The following is a 25,906-nucleotide window of genomic DNA, read 5'->3' on the forward strand; positions in this document are numbered from 1 at the left end:
TGCTCTCTCCACTATAGTGCATCTTCATTCCTTCTCTTAAACACATGCTCCTCACACATTCCACGTTCAAACCTCTCAGCTCCCTTTTTTCTATCTTGCATACACTCCTCTTTCACCCTTCCCCTCACACTTTTCTTTTGAATGCCTCAATCCCCTGGCACACTGCACTACCTTCATCCTTCTCGCTTCCCTCTAGCTCATCATTCACAGTGTAGCAGGGATTCTGCTCCTACACAGAACTGTGCATAGAGACTTAGAACCTCAGTGAATTAGGGTGTGCCAAAACTCACCTTAGTATCCAAAATCCCCTACCAGACTAGCAATCAGTGTATCATTGGTACTAACAAAACCCCAATGATTTAGACAACCCAGAACATGGACTTAGAACACCTCAGGTAACGAGGGACACATGAACACTCTTTCGTTATACTAACATATCTCAATCCAGAATGAGGAGTCAATGAGGATACATGCTAGTTTGAAATGTTTATTTCTAATGCAGTGTTCTCAAACACAGTATCTTAGCTAATACAAGCAAACATATTATAAAGATCAAGGTTATAAGCATAGTTACTATTCCTTAAAATACAAAGGGTGAAAGCATATTAAAATGCTATAGGAAACAGGTCTAAATAGAACCTCAGTTTACCCTCCCTAGCTAGTGTATTATATTATATCTACAGAAGGTCTCTTTGGGTTTAGAAGGACGGGCCCATACCTTTAGGTTCAATGGAAATGGATCACATCATCTCCTACACCAACCAATGTTCCCTCTAATTTTTTTCCTCTGTGCGCGGCAGTATAAGGTCTCTGTGCACTGCAACTAAGGCTATGTGCGTGGGGAACCAGACCGCTTATGTGGGTGCAGCGCCAAATATCGCTCCAAACCTGTGCTTAAAGTGAAAAGAGAGTGCATTTCCACACATGCAGCGCCACATGAAGTGTCTTAAGGCAGGTTTTCAATTTAGATCTACTCGCAATTACATGAATTGGTTAAGCAGGCAAGTACACTTTGGGTTTAGAAAAGCACAGGACTCAAATGGTGGCACCATAATACAATTTTACTGAAGATCCTCAGCTCAAGGACTGTTCATAGGGTGGGGAATGTTAGGAGCCGATACAAGATCACACATATACACAATTACATAACATATTCACAATTTGATGGGCAAGCTAAGGAGTAATGTCTGGCTTTCCCGTTAGAGATAGTTTGTCACCAGTCCAAAAACGAGCCCCCTACAGCAAGTCGTCGTAACAACTTCTGGGTTAAAGTAACTTGTGGTAAATCGCAGTCGGGGTAGTGAATGCTTTGCAAAGGCTGGTCGTTGTTGAGACTGCGAGGTAAAGGTTTACCGTGATTAATCTTTCTGCTGGAGAGAGATGTTTGTCTGGTTGCAGTTTTGACTCATTATAAAGTAGTACAGTGGGTTTATATGCCTATTACAAAAATATGTACCATACACATAACAGAACTGTATTTTATGTGGATAGCTTAGTAGGTTACTGCTTTTGTTGTAGAGAACCTTTTGTTACTTGCAGTTCATAAGTTACAATTATGATATCGGACAGTAACCTATGAAGTGTCAGAGCGACGTGCAAACTGCATGGTATAGGTTAAAGAGTTACGTTTTTTTTCCTTATCTTTCACTATACTAAAGATGGTAAAAAGGGTTGGTTTGGGTAGAAATACATTCTTATTAGTAAAGACAACAGTATGTGGGGTCTTTATTTTCCTAATTGCGTTCAACGAAGGGCCATCAAATGTATTTCCGTTGATGTCTTCTGGCTGTGGCAGAGTTAATGTTACTTGGTCGCTAAATGCAGACTAATGTTTATTAATTAGCTCCTCTTGGGTTAATTGCGCCGATGAATCTGACTGCCAAAGAAGACCACCTTTTTTATGGTGATCTGTGTGATATGTCATATCTTCACTATAAGTCATAATAAAGATGTTAGTGAACAGACTGACACTGAGCAATAATGAACTATTAATGGGGGATCTGGCTCTGCAACTGAAAGCCCCAGAATACAAACATTACTTGGGCTTAACTTTCTAGAAATGTCTTCTTTTTTAATTTATTAGTAATATTTTTAAATATATAATTGTGGCATGTTAAAAATATGTGAAGATATTAAAGGACAGGGGAGACCACAACATAATTAAAAAGAAGACTTTGGAGCTTGGAAAATTCGAATTTAGGAATACATTGAACATTTTCCCAAAAATTAGGATGTGGTGTTTTAATTTCTTGACATTGTTATTTCTAGTCTCCTAATTATTCCTGTGGAAAAAAAGAGAAGTTATGTCTAGGATCATCAGCAAACGTAGCCTCCCCACCCCCGCCACTCACCTTTGTTCCAATGCTGCCAGCAGAGCGTGTTTCCAGAAAGGCTGAACAACGCATTGAGAGAGTGAAGAGCTACAAGCATGGCGGTAGGAAGGGAACCTGTAAGGAATGGAGAGGGATGGGAGAGGAGGGGGCAACACAGGAAAAACAATGTGTTTGCCTCAAAGAAATGACCCGCTGGAGTTACATGCGGAGTGCCAGCAAACTTTACCTCCTCACCCCCTCTCAGCTATGTTCCTAATGCTGCCAGCAAAGCCTGTTTCTATTTTATTTATTTATAAAGAAAAGGCCGACCAAGGAAGCAAAGGGAGGGGAGGGGGAGAGGGGGTGCTCATTCTTCCTGCAAGTAGGAAGTGTCGAGGTGCAGGGGCTGTAAGGAGGGGTGAAAAAATTACGATAGTTCATTAACGTGCAAATGGTCTTTTAAAGACCATTGAAGTACTCGGGTGCGGCTGTTGTATGCCCTGGAAGCTTTCTCAGCGGGGGGGGGGGATCCACACACAACGGGGGTGGGGTGCGGGGGCTGAAACTGCCGCCCTTTGAGCACAATGGGCTTGGCACGCCTCCAACACCATGTCTTTTCCTCTCCTTCCAGCCTGGATTTCGCGATGCTCACGTTTTAAAAGCAGCGTCTCATAGGGATGTCTCTGTCACAGTGTGCGCGCTAAATCCAGGCCACTGCGCGCTCCAGGTGACCATCGTGAGCGCGCGCCCACGCGCGCACCTTGGTGGGAACAGTGACACCAACACTCTGCATACGGATATTCATCAGTGTGTGTCTCCTGCCTTGCGCAGTGCAATATCATTCACGCCTAAAACCAAAGTTGGCCAGAGCTGCATCCATTTTATATCCACTCTGTGCATTGATCAATCCAAACAATAAGGGCAGTGTTGAGATAACCTTTAAGGCCTCGGCACTCACTGTACAGACATAGCTTACCAAGCAAGACTGATATTATAAGAAAACATGTTATTCTCGTGTAAAGCCAAATACCTAACTAGGGGAAAAGCATTAATAACAAAATGTGTCGTGTGCAGAAGCAGCAGGAAAGGAAAAATGGTGTTTAAAATTCTAACTAACACATGCCAACTTAACACAGTGCAAAGGTGAAACCAATACATAAGACAACTGATTTCTCTCAAAAGTCACCTCAATGTCTTTTCTCATACATTCCTTTTTTATTAAGTCTCTCCTTCTTCTCACACCTTCTCTCTGAGATCCTCCAGTGCCGAACACGTCTCTAATTATGCCATTTCACTCACACACATTCCTCACAAAAATACTTTTAAAACAAAAAGCAGCTGTAACCTATTAGGGCAGTGTTATTTGGAGCAGCCCAGCTTCTTCCAAAGTTTTTACGGTCAAGTCAAGCACAAATGTTCTAACCTCAATGGAAAGATCTTAAATGCACATGATGCTATGCTATACCAGCGTTTGTCATACACCTGTTCAAAATACTGAGTACTGGCACTGGAGCCTGAGTTTGTCAACACTTTGCACCAGCAGAAAGTCAACTTAAGTGAAGCAAACAAGCACAAAATGTTGATTTGGGATTTGCTTTCCAGCGCACAATTATGAACATTTAAAATTAAGTATAAACACAGAGTGGGAATGATTAAAAGTGAGTTTAGGCATAGTGTTTTGGACTGAAATGGTACCCGTCCAGTAAAAAAAAGTATGCATTGCTCACGCAGACACCTTTGTGCTACTGTGCGAAGGTGTGTGCAATGCAGTAGGCAGCCAGAAAGTATGCCAGAGCTGAGGAAGAGAGCAGTCGTGCCATATCTTAGTAAATATGATGTTGTCCTACTCTCGCACGCAAGGCAAAACATTATTTAACTTTTTCTGTGCAGTGTTGTCCAAGGTCTGTGTGTCTACCCCTGTGTTTCTTGAAGTTAAGTCTCACTGCTTCATTCAGGCAGTGTATTTGGTTGCTGAGGTCAGAGCTGAAATAAGTTGATCTGAGATTTAAATAATTTTATATTCGGCTTAAATTCACATCCATCGTAAGTGATACATCCTTATTCTGCCCAGCTAACTTCTTCAAACTCTCACATAACTGAACAAATAGTCTTGCTACCATCATCATAGTAATCTAAGTGAGAAGCACAAGGACTGGTTAACAATTTTATGTCTCCAAAAATGCAAAATAACAGGGTTCTGAAAAGCTTTTGAAATAGTATACTTGAAAAGCAACAGACACAGTAAATGATTGATTAAAAAAAATATTTTGGGATATTCTAATGCAGAAATACAAATTGGTGCAGCAATTTATTTTGAGTATCTGTGTATTCTGTCTGAATCGTCACCTTTTCTCTGCAATGTGCAGTTCTAAAAAGCATAAAGTAAAAAGGAACTGGGCAAATCTTTTTTATGTTGTGAAGTGTTGTTGACTCGGGGTCCAATTGGGACAGAAAATAGGCCCTGGCACCAAAATGATAGAGAATCAGGAGCTGTATTACAGAAGGTGCCCCGGGGCTCAACAGGCATGTATGCCTTCGTTGTGCGACCCCAGGGCACGTTGGTATTACAGAAGGGACAGTAGATGATTGTGTGGCCCCTTCTGTAATATTGATAGTGCTGGCTCATATGTAGCACCAATGCTATCTCAAGAGGGTGTTCCCTTATTTACCTGAGGGTGTGGTACTATACAAATGAGGTAATCAATTTGTCTTAGCGCTGATGCCATTTAACGTACACGGGGGCAGGGGCAAACATACCATTAGAAGGGGCACTAAAAGTGTGCTACCAAAAAGTGGCATACTTTCAGTGCGCTTCCTATGGGCAGCCCACTGGAGGGGTGAAGGGGGGTCCCATGGACCCCTTATATATTCCCTTGCAGGTGGGTGCAGTCATTCACTGCACCCGCCTGCAAGGGGGTCTCTGGGCCCTTTTGAAAATGTAGTCCGGTGTCACCAGCACTGTGAAACACAAAGCAGCTTTGAAGCAGGCTCTCTGTATTTCAGTTGAATGTGCTGCTCCCAGGGCAGTGCGAGTTTACAGCTGCCCTGTTTGAAGGTGCACCGAGGCGCAAACAGGGAAAGTGCGTCCTTATCATAATACGGGCCCTGTAGGGTAAAATGTGGCCCACATTTGGAATTTGGCTGCTATTAACTAGTAAAGACAAGTTGCATAGGTGTTTTGCAAGGTACATAATTGTGCTTGCTGTAGGCAATGTTTCCTGTAATGTCAGGGATATCCAGTGCTTTAAATGGAAAAAAAATAAGTGCAGGTACTCACCAAATGGAGCAGTGGGTGGAGTTTAGGGTGGGCACAAGGGCGGTGCTAAGGCAGAACAAGGGGCGGGGTTAGCTTTTTTACCGTGCCAAAATTGTATACAAGAAATCTGCATGCATTGTTAGAATGGGGGATGTATCTGTCCAATAGTTTTTTTTAACGATGTGAACGCTGGCCACATAACCTTCCCACCCTCATCCATCTTGTTTCTTCTCTCCTCCACCTCTCCCCATCCTGTTTCTTCTACCCCCACCCATTACCATTCCTTCCATTTTTGCTTCTGGCTGCTTCATAAAGCTTCTTTAGAACGGCCCCATTACATGACCTATTGGCTTTTCCAATGCTTGTTTTACTTCTTATTACCAATTCAGTGTATTTGATTTTATGCCAACTCAATAACCCATTTATCTTCGCTGTTAAACCGTTGCACACTCCAATTTCCTTCAGGGTGGTAGGCAGATTCACCCACTTCTGCACTGTTAGAAGGTTTCAGCTTTAAGTGCCTCCACTGTTACTTACTATGACTTTTGATAAACCATCCTTTCAGAAAACAGCATCCACATAGTCCACTTCAGCAAATATTTCCCATTTGCTTCGATTTCGTATTCTGTACATAAAAGTAGTACATTTTAAAGGGAACCACTCGCACTTACAAACGGTTTGAAATAAAGTTCATAATGTGAAGCTTTCTAAAGAAATGAGGACAGTTTATGTATCAAGCCTCAAGGTCTGAATACTAATGAGGTCATTGCATAAGGGATGTTTTGATTAACTAAAACGCATTCATTTTATCAACCGCCTAAGGATGACATGCTGCTTCAGCCTGCCTTAAATCGAACCCGTGACCTACAGCCCACTGAGCCGTCTGTTCAGTACACAAGTCTCTCCTGGAACATTTGCAAATCTGAGTTAGGGCCAGAGCTGACGTCTGTACTGGGGAAACAGGTGCAAATCTCCACATTTTCCAATGGACTTACAGTCTGTCCAAGGTTAGTAAAATAGGGATGAGCGATGGTAACAAGATCCATTCTTATTCACCCATGCAAGTAGGCAATTCATATGCGTGGCGATGGTTAAAGCTTAGTAAACTTTTGTTTGGGCCTGAACTGTGCGTCCCACCACACCCATTTGATTTTACAGACCCCTCTCAGGCCCACTGTGAAAGATCAATGGGAGCGCTAATCACTCTGTAGACACACTCCTGCCCTGATGACTTTTAAAGCAGCTCACGCTGTGTCCTGGTGACAAGAGCTCCTATGATTTATTCCGTGCAGCGCTTGTTAAAAGTGCTGCCAAGGTTTCACTTGAGGGATGAAAGGAGCACTGCCTGGGTTAAAGTCAAGTCCCCATGAGTACCGGTACTCTCTTCGTTCTTGAAAAAGTGCCGGTACTCAAGGGGAGACAATGAAAAGGTGCCGGTACTCAGTACCGGTGAGTACCGGCCCATTTAAAGCACTGGGGATATCAAAAGTAAAAATCGACTCACCAGGCCATAAAGTAGGCCCACGAGCAACCAAGAAACGGTTCACACACTGACTGGTCAGACCCTCCCACCTGGCACTGCCAGATTGCCTTATAGGCCAGTCCATCCCCGGTTGTTTTTTCTTCTCTTTGTGTATTTATTCGTTCAGTAGACGTAATGGAAGAGAAATCGTTATTCTTAAATTTGCAACGTTTCAAAACACAAAACTTTGGTTTAGATTTCAAAAGCTCCTCCTTTTATGTTTACTCAGTTGTGGAAATTAACAGATAGCCCACTAGATAACGCCAGCCTCTCATAGTTAAAGTGTGAAAACAAGCATTCAAAAGTATATGGAATGAAGAGTCTTAAGATTGTTTGAAAATTGATAAACTAACTGTATCTCTCAATCCTGCGGATAAAAGTCTTGTATCAAGCAAGAATAAACTCGAAATGTATTCTATCATTCCCATCGGCAATACTGCAACCCAATACTATATTTCCTGTCTGATTTATGTTTTGCAACAGCAGTCTACATAAACTTTATTTTGGAAGGTGGTCCCCTTAAGGTGTTAAAGGGTCCATCAGGTGAAGTATGTCACCATGCATCTCAAAAACATAGTTGACATAGTTAAACAAAACAACATTCAAAAATGCTGATTGTCGGTGATGTTGATGATGTTAGAGATGCAGGACCGGGAGAACTTTCTGTTTAAAAAGACTATAACTTAGTTGAAAATATGCTTGCATAATTTAAATTTCATATCCATCCAATGTCCCATGAAAACGGGTTAATGTAAAAATGTCAAGAAAAACAATGCATTTTGGGTAAGGCTAGAAACATAACTCATTTACGTCTAAAAAAAATCAATGCATAGTTTAAAATATGATATTTTTAGGATTACATACCACTTTAAAAGAGGCAACTCCATAAATGCATGGTATCCTTGTAAATTAATGTGCTTTGATACACCTAAGACTCTGGGATTCATAAAAAAAAGTGCCACCTAGCTGGCTGGACAATGGGGCATATTACCAAGCAATAGCGATAATTATCGCTATTGCTTGGTTAGTGACAAAAATTTACCGCTGAGCTGCGGCGATTTTTACCGCAAATAAACCTTGGTATTACCAAGGTTTATCGCAAATGCGATAAAAATCGCCGCAATGCATGAATATCGCTGAAAAGTCAGTGATATTCATGCATTACCGAGCTAATGCTCTTAGCCATGTTATCCACCTTCCATTGGATAACATGGCTAAGAACTTCTCAGGGGCAGGTGTTAGCTTTTGGAGATATTCGCGCTTAGCGCGAATATCTCCAAAAGTTGGTAATAGGAGATAGCGATGTTAGCGACTGTTTTCAGTCGCTAACATCTTGGCACGCCCACTTTGCATGTCATTAGTGATAAATATCACTGACATGCAAAGTGGGGCCCAAGATGGTCGATATCTCCTACTAGCTGTCGCTAACTGGTGTTAGCGACAGCTAGGTAATGGGGAGATAATTTTATCTCCGCTTTCTTGGCTTTTAAAGCCAAAAAAGCGGAGATAAACCCCCTCGATAATATCCCCCAATGTTTTTTCCCGTTGGGCTGAAATTCGGGATAAGAAAAAAATTACAGAATGTAGGGGCATATTATCAAGGACAGGTGATACATTATCGCCGCTTTTATTGGCAGGAAACTGCCGATAAAGCGGCGATAATGGCCTTGATAATATGCTCTATGAATTCCAATCGAAGCCCATGTTAGATGTGAACACATCTAACATTGGCTTCAATTGGAATTCATAGAGCATATTATCAAGGCCATTATCGCCGCTTTATCGGCAGGAAACTGCCGATAAAAGCGGCGATAATGTACCGCCTGTCCTTGATAATATGCCCCGTAATCCCTCCCTTCCCGTGTAGTCACTCGGACAATTGTATTGTATCAATGAAAGGCTGCTATGGACACTACATTCATTATTCATTACTTTGCTCAACACGTATTAATTATAGAAAAACTTAATGGTTGTCTGCCTAGAACGGTATTCTCATGTTAAAACTCTATGGATGTAGTCAATGGGTAAAACTCGAAAAATAAGGCACCACCTCTATTACAGTCATAAATGTAAATAGCAGCTGTGTTTTTTGCTTCCTTCTATGATTTTACTATCTCAAAAACTGCGCTCTTTTAACTCCGACACTCTTTTTTTGCTATATTTTCTGCAAAGGACTTGGGAACTTAAGTTCAACATTTGTAATGCTTTCCTCGCTCCACTGTATCTGCACTGTTCCTGTTAAATATGTATTGTGAGTGAACGCTGTGTTTGATTAAGATTCAAACTCCTTGTATGTCCGGATAGATACTACCTTGAAAACCTAAATACATCTCAGCAGATTGCCTGATGCCAGAGGTTAATGCCCTTAATAACAAAACATTTCTCTTATTAACTCATCAATCAGTGGATGGTTGTTAATTGGCCATATGGAATGGTGTAGTTTTTTTTGTTGCAAAAGTGAATATTGATTGGTGAACGTTACAAATGGTGTAAGTCCCACATGTTGTAAGTAGGAGACTGTGGGCCTGATTAGGATGTCGGGTGGTCGGATCACGGATAGGCCATAGGTGGCGGTAGTAGCACTGACATCCCTTCAGTTTGACCACCGCATTATGATGCTGGCGGTTGGACCCACAGCTGTCGCACGCGACCTCCACCTCCAACAGGATCAGAGATCCCGACGGGACGGCGCCCGGATCAGCGTGCAGAGTCCTAGCATGGCGGTGGTGCTGACTCAGGCACCACCTTTGGGATTACAATATTCCTTTATGACAGCCTTTTCATGGTGGGAACTTCACCATTTTCCAAAGCTTGGGCTCCTCAGCTCAGCCCATTGAACCAGTGAAACAGAAGAACAATGTCTTACCAGTGGTGGGTGACACAATGAAGAGGTGGTGGGGCGGGGCCAGTTAGTAATTAAAAAAAAAAACAGTTAGCTGAAGCTGCCTCAGTGTTCTGCTGCTTCCTGGTCTCAGCAGACACTGGGACAGCAGCAGAGACTCCCTGGGCAATCCTTGCACTGCTCTCATGCTATGAGAGCAGCACGGAGATTGGGTTGCAAGGGCTGGTTTGACGCTCCACTCAGGACAGGTAGTCTGGTGTGTTTCTCCAACCCGGCTGTTCATTAGAGCCCGGTTGGAGAAACTTAAGTGTGTATGTGTGTTTGGCTGGCCTGAGATGGTCGGCCAAACACACATGTGCATTTATAAGTGCATAACCCAGTCCTCCTCCCCCCTCCCATGGCGCCAGCCCCACCCCTCCCTACACACGCTGGCTTAGAGATGGCAAATGAAAAATAAAATGATTATAGTAAATCCTTTTATTTTGCACCTGCTGGCTCTGAGCCTGTGGGGCGACGCTCCGTGGCCATTGCGAAGGAGCCACCGCTGTGTCTTACAGTGTATTTCTTTTGTCTGTTTATCCCCTGGATTCTAAGATGGTAGGTAAAGAACTTTCTGGATGTTTTAAGTGTATCACTAGGTTACAGGAATACATCAATCGTATGCTCTTTGGGGCAGATTTATGATAACTGGCGCATCCCCAGGGATGTGCCAGTTATTTTGCACCGCTGCTCCGCCACCCATGGTGCGCTGCATTTACAATGTGGCGCACCATGGGCCAAAAATGGCACAGATGCGTGACGCATCTGTGCCGTAAAGGTGGCACTTTGCTGGAGTTGCGTTGCAAGCGCGACGCAGCTCCAGCAAGGCTCGGGAGTGCCCCATCTTTACAATGCTGCGTCAAGACCTATGCCTGCTTCAAGCAGGCGCAGGGTTTTGACGCAGCATTGGCCTGAAAGTGACTGAGTGAAATCTTATAGATTTCACTCAGCCACTTTTGCGAGGCGCACCTGCCCCGGAACGCCCACCCTGCGCCAGAACGCCCACAAGTGGTGCAGGGCTTTACAACGTAACGCATCTGCCTAGATGCGTCACATTGTAAATGGGTCGTAGGGATGCGCCACGTTTACGCCGCAGTTGCGTGACGCAAACGTGGCGCATTCCCAACATAAATCTGCCCCATTATGTTTACTACCACTATAATTCTGCGAGAGTCAGTCTCAACAATGACCTTATCTTTCGGTTTTGAATAAACCACAGCAGAATTAGGGCTACTAGGAATATATCAATACTGTTTCTTACTTAAATAAAGACAGATGCCTGATGGTGTAGAAAATTAATTTCTATTTCATGATGCATAATAACTGTCAGTAATTAAACAAATTTGCAGACACAAGATTTATGTAGTTACAATCTACCTGCATATTATCATCTGTTTTACATGTTTTCATTTATTTAAAGTAAGAGGCTAGCTTCGATATAAATATTACTGATTTTAAATGCGTGGCTGTCTGTACATTTTAGCACAGGTCACGGTCAGATTGTAAAAAATTTCACCTCAGGGTACATAGACCAATGAACCTGAGATTCAGAGTCTAACTCATGTATGCTAATAAAATGTGAAATTTATAAAGAATTTAAAAGACTTAATTTGAAACTGCATGTGAGAAATGGAAAAACAGAATAGGAGAATAAAATGTTTATTTCCATGTACATCTGTCTGACAACACTTACTATAAATGTTCTGATCAACTTATTCCCTTGGCACAGGAGTCTTTGCTAGTAAATAGTAATTCTTAATTGTCAAGTAGGGGATTCTGAAAGTGACAGTCAACTTGAAAGAGCGCGCAGGTCACCAGCTAGGAAATTTTACTAATACTCACCTGGGCCCATAATTTTAAACCAGACGCACACCTTAACTTTTATTTAGGTAACTCACGCTCTACTATCAGTATATTTGTGATTTAACTCTAATTCCTATAACCTAGGAACCTAAACATATTGGATCAGGGAGTTGAGTTTAAAGATAGGCACTCAAAACATTTATAACATTTTGTAAGGATGAAATAACCACAGACTCTGGGTAGGTTCAAACTTTTATCCAATCATCATCATCATCATCATATGTTTGAGCAGAAGATTAAAAGCGATGAGGCTATCTATAATCAAAATCATAAACAGCGTATAGCTATGAATAAGATAGAGTATGCTAATCATTTAGGAACTTGAAATAAAGGGAAGGTAGAAACAAGGAACATGCTAATTTTACATCACAGACTTTCACAATTTGATTAAAGGAGGGTAAAGAAAAGGGAACATACTAAACCCGAAGACTTTCGCAATTCAGATGGCAGTTTAAAGAAAACTTATTGTAATTCGAGATTTAAATTTAGCTCAAACAAGGGAAGGGAAGATTTGGAACATACTATTAAATTCAGCTTATCTCCTGAAAGGGAGGGTGAGAAAAGGAACATATACTATATAGAAACGATTTAGCATTGACTATAGGTGGGGGAAAAATGGGAACACACTAATAGACAGTAATACATGAAAATCTCATTTTATCAAGGGACGGGGGAAAGAAATAGGAACATATGCAATTAAGCTTTGAAAATTCAAGATGAGGAGAAAAGAAATGCAAATGTATCTACAAACACCCACACAGACTTTATATTTACCTAGGATAGAGTGAAAACCAACCCTGACCACGGGTCAGTTGGAAAAGATGGGAAGAACCGGAAGAACTTAAGTGCCAGTAGGGGAGCAGGTGCAGCTCATGGACAATCAGGACAGGATAACCCAGAATTCGTATCAGGACCGGTTCACCAAAGGCTAAAATCAGCACCCGCAGCTTCGGTCGCAACACCTGCTACTCCGTCTCTGCAAGAAATCTGCCAAACCCCGATTTGGTTATAACCTTTATCAGCAAAGTGCTTCGCCAGCTTTTTTACTTCCCAAACCCTGTTTGGGTTCTCGAACCTCCCAATAGAGGGCTCTGCAGCTCTCTGTTTTCAGTCACCTATTGAGTACGTTGGGTCAGTGACAGGTCAGCTATTCGGACAAGTCAGACAATTTCTCTAGCTAAACCTACGCTAGTTATACAGTTTTTTTGGTCAGCGTACCACCCCCCAATGTTGCAAGTTTAAGGATCCCCAATTTTGATTGGACAAAGGAGGAGGACAGGTCATCACACCACCTAAATTTTAGACTTTCTCAGACTCTTTATGTAAATTCCGTTAACGCCCATTGAATTCCAGGTGCTTATGACATATGCCTTTGGTTAACAATGGTGAATATAACATTGAATACAATTGTAATGATTTCTAGTACAGCTCAGCTTCTTCTCGCTAGGTCGCAGGTCGGGTTCCCAGGCGCATCTTGGCTGTGGCTGCCAGCTAGCTGGGTTCCACTGCTGCGAAGTTCAATTTTCCTCAGCGGGGACATGCGCAAGAGGGACTTCCAAAATGGAGTAGTAAGCACCTCCCAGGCCCAAAGAATACGATACATGAAAAGTAACAGGAAACAAATTAGAACACGGTAATAAATGCTTACACTGTATAACATGAATCTCTATACTATACCCATTACTTCAATATAAACTATAGCATTGGGATTAAGCAGAACGAACAGCTTAGCGAAAGCAGCTATGCAAGCTTCAAGCATGTGAGAACACAGAGCAGCTATCTTAGCTCTATTGCGCAAGTGCAAACAGTTTCCCACCAAGACATGGAATACGTCACGTCACATGGGTATGACCGACGCATGCGCAGTCTAAATTACCGCTTAACAGCAGCCATTTTAGGTTGCAAGCGTATTAATAATAATAGACACATAAGCAAGCTTCTCTCGGACACCCAAAAATGTCGGACGAGGGGCAGATTAATAAGACAAACAGGTTGATTAGTTAATTAACAATATTTTTGAGGTTCATGAGTTCAAGCAAGTCGCTTCACGAGCGAATCCTTGCTCCATCAATCCTCTCTTTGATGATATTCACTATCATCACAATTAATGTAACAAGATGCCAACTTTCACATTTCACCCATTTCAATCTCTTCAAACTTTCTATTTAGCTTTTTCTCAGCACCTTTATTGGGATGAGAATTTTTCATTTTCTTATATATCTGATTAATTATTTCTTCTAATTGGAGCTCTTCGACATTTCTTTTTACTCGCTTATTCGCAGCATATTTCTTCTTGTGCTTTCAACATTTGCCGTAAATTATTATAGTGAACACTAATAAACCTATTCCCGCTATTGGCATCAGTATTTTACTCACAAGACTCTTACCTAGATTAGAATACCAACTAACTACAGAAGAGAAACCATCAGTTAGTCTCTTCCAGGCCCTATCAACCTCCAGTTGTTTAAGCCCTCTTTTCAAATTAGTGATGTTTTTCACGTACTTCTTGATTTCAACACTTTTGTCTGGAATATAAGTGCAACAATGTTGCGCTTTCAACATTCTACAGACTCCGCCCTCTTTTGCCAATAGGGTGTCAAGAGCAAGTCGATTTTGTAAAACCATAGATCTGATCGCAACCAATTCGGTATTGACCATCAGGAAACCTCCAGCAGTGTCAGTGGATAACCGATCTACTACTGTTGACAATTTGCAGATTCTGTGTGTATTCAGAGGCACTCCCACTGTAGGTATCAATGCACTAAATATATTACCTATTATTTCTCCAACACTTTCTCTTTTACTACATATTAATCCATTAGTTTCTTCATTGCTTCCAGTAAATTTTCCCACATGGTATATCTTTGGGAAGACAATACCAAAATAACAGCTTCCATACCAATGGTCTGGTAATTTGAAATAAGCCTTGTTCTCGCATATATAATAGATTCCAGGAAACACAGGTTCTGACCCATTTTTGAAACCCCAACCTCCAATTACCTTATAATTGTGCTCACAGGTGCTGGAACCAATGAATATGTTATTATAATAACTAGACATTTCTCGGTGTAGACAAAGATTCCCTTCTTTTCGAAATCCAGCAACATAGCAGCATTAGCTCCACCGTTTGATGTGCTTTCTATTCTTTCAGGCCATTTAGGGGTTTTCTGATTCTTATCCTTTGCTTTTTTGGAAACTTTCTCTTCTTTTCTCTGCCATATTTAGAAACATTTTCTCTTCTTCGTGTAATGTCCATGTCAAGTTATCTCTGTGTGCCTCGCCCATATCTATTGTACCTATAGTTAGAAAGTATTCACCCATTTAACGTGTTACATCACTCTTAGTATGTACAGGATTTAGGTTACTGCGTATAGGAAGTTCAGAAAATATCACATCTGAGTTAGAATAATAATACTGTAAAGGTCCTCTCTTATAGAATAAACTAGCTAAAACACTACAGGAAATTCCATATGTTTGTGGCAAGTGATGGCATGTCACACCCTCAGCTACTGAAGTGGGTAGCTTCATGCAGACATAACAGTCTTCAATCTCCATTGCTTCTACATAGTGCACTAAAAGGTTTGCAAATACATTTAAATGAGTTCTGTTTTTGATTCTATTATAGTGCAGTCCTTCCTCATCTGGTGCATCTAAGTCCATTCTAGTTTGTCTAAGGCTAAGTAATTTCTCCTGAGTATCTACTCTTTGTGGTGTATTTCTCATTTGCAGCTCCTCTGTGTCCATTGTCACTGGCTTAGTAGGGTACAAGTTAGTGTCATGTAAGGAATAGCTATTGTTAGTTCTATCCGGATCACTGAAATAATATCGACTACCAAAATATCGACTACCCAAAATATCGAGGAAAAAATATCTACAACCAAAATATCGAGTTTGTATGTACAAACAGGTAAGTACAAAAATATCGAGTACAAAATATCGTTGTAAAAAATATTGTTGTAAAAAATATCGACTTTACTAAAAACAATGTTTAATTACATTAATATAAAAAATTATTACTAAAATATAATTAACAATACTTAAAATAACTTTTAATAATTAAATAATTAATGAAAGTAAAAAAATAATATTTTTTTAATCATATTTCTTAAAACATATATATATATATAGTAACAAAATGTAATTAAATAATAGGCAATATTGTATATGTACCCCAAAAACCCAAACATGACCCTGAACCCTAAAAATACCCCTTTACCCAAAAACTAAAAACTGACCCTGAACCCTAAAAATACCCCTTTACCCAAAAACTGAAAACTGACCCTGAACCCTAAAAATACCCCTTTACCCAAAAACTAAAAACTGACCCTGAACCCTAAAAATACCCCTTTACCCAAAAACTAAAAACTGACCCTGAACCCTAAAAATACCCCTTTACCCAAAAACTAAAAACTGACCCTGAACCCTAAAAATACCCCTTTACCCAAAAACTAAAAACTGACCCTGAACCCTAAAAATACCCCTTTACCCAAAAACTAAAAACTGACCCTGAACCCTAAAAATACCCCTTTACCCAAAAACTAAAAACTGACCCTGAACCCTAAAAATACCCCTTTACCCAAAAACTGAAAACTGACCCTGAACCCTAAAAATACCCCTTTACCCAAAAACTAAAAACTGACCCTGAACCCTAAAAATACCCCTTTAATTTAACATAATTAGCAAATAATCTATTAAATTAAATTAATTACCAATTACATTTTAATTAAATACCATATATTATTTAATTACCAATTAATTAATTATTACTACCAATTAATAAATTTACATATTTAATTAATTATAATTAAATTACTTCCCACCCTATTCCCCTATAAACCCACAACCCGCTACAGAAAATACATTATTTTAATTTACATAATTAGAAATTAATCAATTAAATTAAATTAATTACCAATTAAATTTTAAATAATTAACATATATTATTTAATTACCAATTAATTAATTATTACTACCAATTAATGATTTTACATATTTAATTAATTATAATTAAATTACTTCCCACCCTATTCCCCTATAAACCCACAACCCACTACATAATAAAATTACACAATAATTAAAAAAATCATTAATTAAAAATAATTATAAAATAAAATGACACTTTTCACACATATTATTACATAAAAACACTATAAATAATTAAATATTATTTTAAAAACTATATTTTTTACTATCTAGATTATATACTTGGATATTTTCACTGTCTATATTATTTACAGTCGATATTACTTCACTTACCTTAAAAACGATATTTTGGCTGTCGATATTCTGTCTAGTCGATATTTTGTCCAAACGATATTTAAAACTCGATATTCTGTCTGTGCACCGTTCTATCCATAGTATAAGTACTAATGCAACACTACATAAACATACTTTGCAGCATGTTTTAAATCAACTTCGTCTCGGTCTTCCATTCACAAAGGAATCAGACATCTTCACTCAAAAGAAGCTTCAACCCCTCTTTGTAACTTTGCACAGGTTGCTTACTCAGGGCAACTTTCAGGTTGGTTTCACTTCTTCATCAGTCTGGTCAGTAATCACTTCTTCATCACTTTCGTCACTTATTTCAAAGTTTTCAAAGTCCTCCAACACAAGATAAGTCCATTCAGGACTTTGATACTTGTTATTCAGTCTCTTTATTTGGGCACTTCTCCTGGTTTTGATCACAGATGGATCAGTTTTACTGGAGCCTTTGTTTTCCGGCTCAAGTTCTTCGTCGATAGTCTTTAGTCTTAGTTTTAGTCTTTTTACAAATCTAGGTACCTTGTCTCCTTTTCGGAGTCTGTTAACTGGCACTGTCTCTTGACTTTCTTCAAACGCTCTTTTATTTTCATTCAGTTGTGGCACTTTTTCAAGATCATTTTCTGTGTCACTCCCTAACTGACTAGGTCCAGGTCTTATATTAGTTTCTTATGCCTGGCCTCTAAACTGGCCTTGTTCAGGTGTATACTGGTTCTGGCTTTGGTGTGTTTCAATTTCTTCTTCCTGAACACATTTGTCTAGTCCTATCTGATCCTGTTCAAGCACTTCGACCTTTTGATTTTCTTCCACTTGAACTTCCGCCCTAATTTCTATCTGTCCCTTTTCAGGCTCAGGAGTTCTTGGAGCAGTGTCAATGACCTGTTCTTTCCCTATCTGGTCTTCTTCATCATTGGAATTCGATGATCTGATTCTCTCCTTCTATTCCTGTCTCCTCCTCACTATCCCACTCTCTATCTAAATAGGTTTGTCTTCTTGTTCCTATTGGATCTATAGTCAGGTTGATTTTTGGGACCCAATCATCTTGACTGGAGCTCGGTTGTTCTTCTTCAGCTACTTCAGCACCAATCTCTTGAGACCCCTCAGCTGCACAACCTTCAGCCTCAGTTTCTTCAGGTTCTGTCACTTTCTTTGTATGGCTGGCATGGATCCACCGTGGCACACCTGCACACTTCACAGCTGTAGTGGTAACCAGAATTAATCGTCGTGGTTTTCCCCACTTCGGTGCAAGGCAATTCTTCAGAGTATGTTTCTTTATTACGACCCAATCACCTGAGTTCAAGTCATGTGCTGGAGTTGTTGGGCTGGCGACAGCGTCTTCCCCAATCTGTCGAGAGATAGAACGCACTTGGTCAGCCAGTTCTTTGCAGTATTCTAGTACCAAATCATCATATATGCTTATCAGTTTGTATCCTGGCACCCATGCTTGCCGCATTGCTCTTCCCATCAGTATCTCATGGGGACTCAAGCCTGTGGTCAGATCTGGTATACTTCTAAGTCCCATCAAAACAAGTGGCAAAGCATCTGGCCAATCCATTTGAGTAGATTCACACATTTTTCCCAATCTTGTTTTGATAGTGCCATTCAGTTGTTCTACCACTCCAGAAGCCTCTGAGCAATATGCACAGTGCAGTTTCTGCGTAATTTTGAACGCTTCACAAATTTGTCTTATTATTTCGTTATGAAAAGACCCTCCTCTGTCTGATTCAATTGTGATTGGAAACCCGTACCGAGGTATAAGTTCCCTAAGTAACAGTTTGGCTACAGTGATGCTATCGTTTCTGCGAGCAGGGTAAGCTTCCACCCATTTAGAAAACAGGCAGACAATGACAAGGACGTACTTCATTCCTCGACAAGGGGTTAACTGAATAAAGTCAAGTTGTAATCGTATGAAAGGGCCTTCTGCCTTTCCAATCTTTCCGGGGAAAACTACAGTTTGGCAGAGTGCTTCTGCTATGTTTCTGAATCTCGAGTTGAACCATGTCTGTCTAAAGATGCGTATCATAGCATCTCTTCCCAAATGTGTGTCTCCATGTATCAATCTAGCCATAGGAGCAAGCAGACAGTCTGGCAACACAGGCATACCATCAAGGTAAACAATGACACCATCTTCATCCCTTCTCTGACAACCACATTTTTTCCAATTTTCCCTTTCTTTTGGGTCTGCTGCATCCTGTAGATCTCTCACTTCTTCCCATGTTTTTATTCCTTCAAACATCATAAGTTGGCAGCTGTTTCCGTTTCCCCCAATCTTTTTATTAATAGCCATTTTGTATTTTGCACAATGTTGGGCCAACTGATCAGCATATCAATTACGTGCTGTCACTTTGTCATTGCCAGATTTGTGAGCAGCACACTTGACCACAGCCACTTCTTTTGGCAACTGGATGGCTTCCAGTAAGTCTTGCTATTAATTTCCATTTCTGATAGGAGTACATGAAGAAGTCAGAAACTCCCTTTGCATCCATAATTGGCCAAAGTCATGCACAACGCCATAACCATACTGGCTATCAGTGTATATGGTTATTTTCGCATCCTTTCCAAATTTACAGGCTCTTGCCAATGCAACCAATACAGCTATTTGTGCAGACTTGACTCCATGTAAATAGGATGCTTCCACTGGACCTCCTAAAGTACATACTGCATAAGCAGCGCTTAGACCTCCCTCTTCATGTCTCATGCATGAGCCATCTACAAATAGCTCATAATCTTCATCAGTTAAGGGCTCTTCTTTTATGTCTGGGCGTGGTTTTGTGCTGTACTCAGTCAGATCAAGGCAGTCACGGTCAACTTCTCCCTTTACCTCTGATGTGAGTGAATTTGGTAGTAGGGTAGCTGGATTCAGAATATTACATTGGGCAATGGTTACATTTCCGGCACCTACAAGGATTCTCTCAAACTTAGTCAGCCGACTAGGTGTGAGATACTGGGTTTTCGTTCTGGTCAACAAAATTGCAACTGCATGTGGAACATACACAGTTACAGGGTGTCCCATAATAATGGATTCACTCTGTTCAAGACTCCTGCAAGTTGCAGCTACTGCTTTCAGGCATCAAGGTAATCCAGCAGCCACTGGATCCAAAGTAGAGGAGGAAAAATATGCTACTGGACGTCTGGTTAAACCATGAATTTGGGTCAGGACTGAAAGCGCACATTTGTCTTGCATGTCACGAAACAGTGCAAACTCCTTCGAGTAGTCAGGCATTCCTAAGGCAGGAGCTGTACACAGACATTCTCGTAATTTCACAAAAGCTGACATGCTTTCATCATCCCATTCCACTGGGTCCTTAGCTCCTTTCTTTGTCATTTTTATCAATGGTCTTGCTAGGACTGCAAATCCTACAATCCACCGCCTACAGTATCCTACAACTCCAAGAAACATTCTGATTTCTTTCTGGGTATTGGCCAACTCCATGTTTCAAATTATTCTAATCCTTTCTGTGATAACCTTCCTGACACCTCTTTCTATCTGGTGCCCCAGATATTTCACTGAGGAGGTACAGAACTGTAATTTGTCTGGCGACACTTTATGTCCTCCTTCACCTAAATGGTTCAATAAAGCAATGGTGTCAACAACACAGTCTCTCCTACTTTTAGACGCCACCAAGAGGTCGTCTATATATTGCACCAGGACTGATTCTCCAGGCAATATCAGAGATTCAAGGCATTTTTTCAGAATTTGATTAAAAATCAAAGGACTCTCTGTTTACCCCTGAGGAACACGATTCCAGACGTAAACATGACTGTCAAATTCAAATGAGAAAAGAAATTTGCTGTCTGGATGCAATGGAATTGAAAAGAATGGCATAAATCAATAACAGTAAACCATCCAGCATTCCATGGTATTTGGTACAAGATCACTGCAGGGTTTGGCACAACAGGACAGCAAGGAACGATTTTATTAACCTTGCGCAGGTCCTGTACGACCCTGTACTTACCACTTGGTTTCTTTATGCCAATTATGGGCGAGTTACAAGGACTGCTCAACACCTATTGCACAATGCCTGCTTTCAACAGACTTTTTATTTCAATACCAACCCCTGTTTTTACTTCTGCACTCATTTTATACTGTCGTGTACTTGGGTAAACTGCATCTTCTTTTATGGTTATTTTAATTGGGTCAACGTTTGCCATTAATCCTACATCTTTTCCAGTAAAATCCCATACCTCTGGTTTCACTGTCTGTTGGAGTTCTTCAGGTAAATCTTGTATTGTCAGTCTTTTAATTTCCGAGTCGGGTCTTATTAGCAATAATTTGTATATTCCATCTTCATCTGGGTCTGAATTTCTACGCAATTTGGAGTGCAAAAGATGGTACAATTCACTTTGCACAGCAAATCTCGTCCTAGTAAGTTCACTGGACTTGAATCACAAACAACGAATCTATGCATCTCTTTGAAATTCCCTATTTTAATTTCCATTGGTTCTGTAACTGGGGTACTAATTAATTTATTAAAAACGCCCACTACTTGGATCGCTTTTCCCGAGAGGGGAAGGTTTGGAATGTCTGCTGTTCTCACATTAGAACGGGTAACACCAATGTCCAACAGAAAGGTGACATCATTTCCTTCAACCTTTCCTTCAATGTATGGCCCTGACTGGTCCACCGTCAAGGATGCGCCAAGCACGCACTCCTCGTCCTCCCCACTCAGGCACCGTCAGTAAGGTTTGTCACAGAGGAATGTATTATTTAACAGGAATTGTGAAGTTGCTGCATTTCTATCCTCCCTTCCTTCCCAAATTTCTGTGTCTTCACCCTGTTGTGCTTTGCTCCTATAATTTGGCCTAGGCCCACGAGGCAACTGATTCTGTTTTACCTGCTGCTGGGTCTTACATGGCACCTCATTCGGCGTCTGTGGATTTAAATCATTAATTTGCACATTATCATTCTGTACAGCCTTACACTCATCTCTTCAGTGCCCCATCTTTCCGCACCCAAGGCAGGGAAACTTTTTTCTGGCCTCTTCTCTGCTCATTTTTACCCTCGGCTTTCCCCCACTCCCAGGGCCCTGATTCTGAGTATTTGTTATTTTGCTTAACTGCTGTTCTTGGTGCTCTGCTGATTTTACCTGTGCCCACATGACTTTTTCTTTTAATTCTTTTCGCTTATTTTCCAGCTCATCTTCACACTATTTAGCATATTTAAGGACTTCATCAATTGGTTTAGCCTGCCAGCAGATTTTATTGTCTTTTGATCCACTGTGAGATCTCAGGCCTTAACCCTAACACAAATCGATAACTGAAGTGGGTCATGTCTTTCATTTCAATAATGCCCAGTCCACTATACGTCTTGAACACTTGTAACAGACGCTCATAATATGAATGTACAGTTTCATCCCGATTCTGAGTAGTTCTAACTATTCGGGTCCAGTCTGTCTCTTTTGCAGGCACCTTTCCTTTCAGGTACAATATCACCTGATTGTACTTCCTCATGACATCTTCGGAAGGAGCCCCTGTCTTTGGGTCTCTAGGGTATTCCTCACTTGGCCAATCAACAGCAATTTTACATTCAGTCCACAGATCTACGGGAACTACAATGTCAAAAAAAACATCTAGATCTTTCAGGAGGCATTTTGAAGCTTTCACAAATCTCTTGACCTGTCTGTACCACTCTACAGGTTTCTCTCGCAATTTTGGGAAGTCATTTGTAAATGATACAATATCTTTTCAGGACCATGGCACATGTACATATCCTCCACCTGGTACTTCTCGCATAGGACATCACTTTTCTACCTTTTATGTCTCTTTTAAGACATATTCTGAAGCAAATTGCCTTGACCGCACTTCCTCCTTTTTCTTTGCCCATCTTGCTTTCCATTTCTCTAGTTCACCCCATTTTTGCATCAAATTCATCAGCTCTCTGATCTGGACCTTTTTCCCCGACACATTCATGTTTTCTAAATCTTTGTCATAGAATTCTACTCGATAGGGTTTCTGCAGTACTTTAGATTTACCAATGTTGATTCCCATGCTAGCTGCAGTGTCCATTAATTTTTAGTGAAACACCTTTCTATTCCTAGTGATGCTTTTGCAGACAAACAGCAATTCGTCTTCACTAAGTATTTAATCTTTCTAATGCCACATTTCCAGCCATCAATTTTCTATTTCAATCCTTAATTTATATATATCTAATGGCTTGGGCTGTGTTTTTGGTCTCTCTATTTCTCGGGTCCATCTGTCTATTTCTTCAGGAGTTACTACAGTGGCACTTCTAGTACCTGATGAAGTTTCTATCTGTACTTCCCTTGCGAGTGGTTTTCCTCATGGAACCAATTTCAGGCTCTCGTATTGGTAAATCTATTAAGGAAATCACTGATTCACATTCACTTGCCTAATCATCAATTATCAGGGGTTCTTTTCTTGGCTGTACTACTGATGTAGTTATAACTGGAGCTTTTGGACTAGCTTGTTTATCTCCGTACAACGGAACACCTGGGCCAATAGTTACTGGAATTGTCAAAGCCTCAGGACTTGTATTTAATTGGGAAATCTTCTAAATTAATTCACTTCTCTGTTTATTTAACGCTTCTCTTTCTCTTTCTTGTAATACCCTTTCGATGGAGGTCTCATGTATCACTTGCGGAATTAAAGGTGGCTTAAAAAATGGGGCAGTCAGATTTGATGTGATTGACCCCTGATTACAAGGAGACATAAAGAACGGGTTATTTGGGAAACATCCTTTACAACAAAACTTTTTCCACACAGTACCTTTACAACGCAGGAATTACAACGCAAGTCGTTACAATGACTTGCGTTGGAGGGCGCTGTAGGATAGGGAATAGTTTAATTTACTATCCAAAACCTTCCCTACTATCCACGGGGACTGGAGTTGGAATAGTAAATTAAACTATTCACTATCCAGCGCCCCCAACGCAAGTCGTTGTATCGACTTGCATTGTAAAAGCTGCGTTGTAAAGGCATGTGTGGAAAAAGCATGCGTAGTAAGGACATACATCCAGTATTTGGATTTACTATTCTTGTTTCTTCATTAGAGGGTGGTGGATATTTCAATAATAAATCCTCCATGTAATCGTCATCGGAATCACCACTAGTCATTAAATGTCTAGTTTTCTAGGTCCTTTTACCTCCCACAGGCTCCTCTACCGTTAGTACTGGGTAAAGTCCTTCCACTAGAATATTCTGTCTACACTCTTTCATTCATTTTTCTTTGGTTTCTCTTTTAACTTTTGGGTAAAACTTACTTAACCCTTTGTCAATTCTTGGTCTGTCCCGCTCTAAAGCTTCTATTTCCCATTCCTCTAATGCCTCATATTGTGTCAATCTGGGTCTGGGATGTAAGTCATTCATTCGGGTCCTCAGGTTGAACAGAATTCTTCCATTAAAGGTACCTTCTAAGGGAAATGCTAAAATTCCATCATCTTTAGCATATTCCACACAATTCTCTAACCATACACAAGAATGGTAACCTCTGTCAAACATCATAAAGGATGCGGGAGTGTTTGGTGGGGGAATAATGACTCCTTCTCTAGTTTTAATGGGTTTGTCTTTCTTGAAGTAATTCTTAACTTTTTCTACGAAAGTCATTTTTCACTTGCTTCCGTACATTTTGCGAGGTCTACCTCGTATCGCTTGTTCCCTAGCAAACCCCTGGTATGTGGGATCAGGTCTAATCTCTGGAAAAGTTGGATACCACATATACTCTCTACAAATTTCCTTTGTTTACAAAATCACTTCCAATACTAGCGAGTCTTATTTTTCTCGACAACCAATCAACACTGTGGTTGCAAATATTTTCAACCAATGGGTGCGCGGCCTTTTCCTGAGATGAGTTCCCTCGCTCCGGCGCTCACCCCTCCTTTACAAAAGCTATCTCAGCTACCCACCCGCTGTTTTGACCAATACCAGCGCGGCACTGATTGACGTCAGCGCAGCTCCGCAACTGACTCCCTCCTTCACAAGGTAACGGAAAACTCAATTTCTTCCTTTAAAGTGCAAGTGCTTTGTTTAATTTACAGCGCAAAACATTTGCCACTGTACTCGAGTGTCTAGAAAGGAAAGATTTATTTTTCTGCAAGTAAACCTCTTCTGTTTACCTTTCATATACTGTGGATAGATCCCTTCTGCCTACCCTTCACACAAGCATTAGAGAACCTGCTACTCCCTTGAAACATCCACTCAGGGCTATATACTAAGTCTAAAGTTTCACCAACGAAACCTTTTGCTATCAATCAAGCTCCGACGAACCTGCTACTCCTTCTGTGTGACCCTAACTAGGTTATATCACATTAGAGGTTTTTGCCAGCGAACTCTTTGCTATCATTTATTCAATCATTCACACAGAAATACCCTAATTAGTGCTTCCAGTTCTGCCCAACCATGCACTAATTTTCCTCGAGCCACTGACCTCACTGCGATGTGGCTTCTATTTACCACCCGCTATTCTACCCCCGGGGATTCCAGACAAAACATATAACAGGTACGAACAAGTTTGGTTAATACATAAACTTCAATATAGCAGCATCAAATAAACATTTCAATAATAGCACATTTGATAGATCAATAGAATATGAATTTTAACCTACTAACTAACTAACTACCTAACTTTAACTAATCCCTAACCATAGCTCTGCTACCAGAAAAGTATACTGATAGAGCGCGCAGGTCACACAGCTAGGAAATTTTACTAATACTTACCTGGGCATATCATTTTAAACCACATGCACACCTTAACTTTTACTTAGGTAACTCACACTCTACTATCAGTATATTTGTGATTTAACTCTAATTCCTATTCCTATAACCTAGGAACCTAAACATATTGGATCAAGGAGTTG

Source organism: Lissotriton vulgaris, chromosome 12 (assembly GCF_964263255.1).
Source record: "Lissotriton vulgaris chromosome 12, aLisVul1.2, whole genome shotgun sequence".
Taxonomy (NCBI): Eukaryota; Metazoa; Chordata; class Amphibia; order Caudata; family Salamandridae; genus Lissotriton; species Lissotriton vulgaris.